Genomic DNA, 3,077 nt, shown 5'->3' with positions numbered 1-3,077 from the left:
AAGTCTATCTTTTTGGTGTCTTTCCCACGAACTCCTGCCCCTCCAGACCCAGTTCATGTGTCTCCCCTTGGGCTCATCTACTTGTCAACTCATGCGTTTCCTCTGTCGCGCTAGTGTTGCACTTGCTTAGTCATCTTTCTGCCTCTCCCACTGGCTCCTTGAGAGCAGGGACTCTGTCTTAATCATCTTTGGGTGCTCAAGGCCGAGGACAGTGCCTGATGCAAGAGTCTGAGCAAACGTCCATGGGAAGTGTGAGCCCACGAACGGTTCCCTCTAGGACCAGGAGATGCTCTGGAGAAACTGTGGGCAACTCAGGGGATGTGGTGGGGTGCAAGAGGAAGGATGCTCCCACTCCTTAGGGACCTGGGACGAGTCCTGGACCACAGGGTCAAAAGGGCAAACTGAACACAGACACTGAAATTCACCAGAATAACAGATGAAATATAAAAATATAAATGTCTGACCTGATGATGTCATGGGAGAGAAATTACTGCCTGTTCCTGAGATTAGAGAAAGGCCAATTCCGCATTTTGTCCTCTTCTGAAGGAATGTCCTAAACTGGACTTGGGCCCACCAGGCATCGGGATCTATAAGAGCAAGGGTACAAGGATATCAGAAACATCACTGCATAAGAAAAACAATTTTTTTTTTTTTAGGTGAGGCAACCCTTGATTGACCTCACAGATTGCAAGAAGCTTGTCAGCTTACAATCCCTTATTCTTTACTTTTTTTACACCTACAGCACCTGGTCTGCCTAGGTGGTCTCCCATCCAAGTACTAACCAGGCCTGACCCTGCTTAGCTTCCAAGATCAGACAGGATTGGGCTTGTTCAGGGTTGCGTGGCCGTAGCTGAAAAACAATTTTTTGTAACTATGTAAGGTGACAGATGTTAACTAGATTTATTGTAGTGATCATTTCACAGTATATACAAATATCGAATTATTATGTTGTACACATGAAACTAATCTAATGTTATATGTCAATTATATCTCAATTTTTTAAAAAAATCACTGCTTCACCAGGGAGCTGTGTATGCACAGGATGCTTAAAGCTGACTCCACTCACTTTTTTTTATTGAGGTAAAAGTCACAAAACATAAAATTCACCATGTTCACCATTTTTAAAGTGTACGATTTAGTGGTTTTTAGTATACTCACGGTGTTTTGTAACCATCACCGCTGATTCCAGACTGCGTTCATCACCCCAAAGGAAACTCCATACCCATTAAGCAGTTACTCCCTATTCACCCCTCCTCTCAGCCCCTGGCAGCCACTAATCTACTTCCTGTCTATAGATTTTCTCATTCTATTTCATATAAAAGGAACCACATAATATGTGATCTTAGTGTCTGGCTTCATCCACTTAGCATGATGCTGTCAAAGTTTATCCATGTTTTAGCATGTATCAGTACCTCATTCCTTTTCATGGATGAAAATATTCCATTATGTGGATATCTCACATTTGTTTATCCATTCATCATTTGAAGGGCATTTAGGCTGTTTCCACTTTTTGGCTATTGTGAATATTTGGCTGCTATGAACATTTGTGTATAAGTCTTTGTGTGAACATATGTTTTCATTTCTCTTGGGTATATAGTTAGGAGTGAAATTGCCTCATCGAATGTTTAACATTTTTTGAGGAACTGCCAATATGCCTTCGTCAACAGCTGTACCATTTTACATTCCCACCAACAATGTAATTCACTCATTTTGTAAAGATCTTAGATCTTAGATGTCAAATTTTTCATATTGGGGCCTCTCCTCTAGACCTTGCAAAAATACAACCAATTAGATAGCAACAGAGTCAGAATCTAAAATCTGAAATAGGGAAACGGCCTCAGGCCGAATCTGAGCTGATCCTTGATGCTTTTAGCCACGCATCTCCCAAGATGTGCTCCCTGCAGCCATCACTCAGGGCAGGGGTTCTGTGCAGTTCAGTATCTCAAGGACATCAAATGCCATGTCTCCTAGATCTATTAGGTAAGAATGCCCATGTGAACATCTCCACTGTCCCTCACTTATAAATCAGATGAGGAAAAAAAGTGAGTCTAGATAGACTTCATTGGCAAGTAGGAATGAGAAGCCTATTCCAGGGAATTATTTGTTAATTAGAAATTACATTTTTTTTTTTTCTGAGGAAGCCAGAAGACAGGGATGGGGGAGTTTTTCTGGGGTGGGGCAGATGGACCAGCATAGCCGGGTGCAAGAGGGCTGGCTGACAAGTAGGCAAAGAACAGATGCGGACCAGTCTGGGGTTACGTGAGATGCAGGTCTAGGCAGGTGGGAAGTCTAAAAGCACCAGTTACAGCACAACCTAAAGGAATAAGTCTGGGGAGAAGGACCAGGCCTGTAGGTGACAGGTGAGAACAAAGCAGGGTTCTGGCAGGCCCCAAAGGCGGGCCTTTCCACTCAACCTTGCCTGCTGGTCCTGCCTCCCAGCTTGCCACTGCCCTTCCTCAAACTATATCCCAGCATTAAAAACAACATTTATCTCTAGGTCTCTGAACATAGGATGTGCTCTCATCTTACTCCTTCCATATGTAGTTTTCAGATCTCTGAAAATTTATACTCCGCCCCATCTCTAGAAGACTACTGAATCTTCAGGTCTTGGCTCAAGCATATCTATCTCTTCTATGAAACCATCCCCTGATGCTCTCTGAGGGCCTGGGGACACCCTCCCTCACACCCTCTGCCCATAACATTGCCTTTCTCTGACTATTCTGATTCATGGTTATTCCCTGCCCCCCACCACCCCTCCTGCTGCCCCCAGGGGTGAGCAGTGCTGGGGCAGCACACAGGTGCCCAGTGCCTAGGAGATGAAAAGCTACTTTGCTGTAAGTCTGCTCTTGGCAACTGAACCGAAAATGACCAGAGTTGGTGATAGAGAATCAGGCTAGGGGTTCAGGGCTTGGCCACAGGAAGCACCAGCAAGACAAAACAGAGACTGGGAGAGGGAAAAGAACTAGAAAAAAGGGAATGGAGACAAGGCCAGGGGAACGCAGGACTCCCAGACACCCATCGAGGCTTGCTCTGTGTGGCCCTGTAGGAAAGGAGACAAGTCCTATTTTGTACCATCC

The 3,077-nt window shown here is 44.7% G+C and overlaps 1 pseudogene; it reads right to left on the bottom strand.

The window, feature by feature from the left end:
- Window positions 1-733: 733 nt before the first annotated feature.
- On the bottom strand, window positions 734-852 carry LOC111735853 (annotated as a pseudogene).
- Window positions 853-3,077: the final 2,225 nt, after the last annotated feature.

This window comes from Pteropus vampyrus, unplaced genomic scaffold (genome assembly GCF_000151845.1).
Source record: "Pteropus vampyrus isolate Shadow unplaced genomic scaffold, Pvam_2.0 Scaffold15, whole genome shotgun sequence".
In the NCBI taxonomy this organism is placed as follows: domain Eukaryota; kingdom Metazoa; phylum Chordata; class Mammalia; order Chiroptera; family Pteropodidae; genus Pteropus; species Pteropus vampyrus.
The sequence above is the reverse complement of the archived record's forward strand: the minus strand, read 5'-3'. Positions and strand labels throughout refer to the sequence as shown.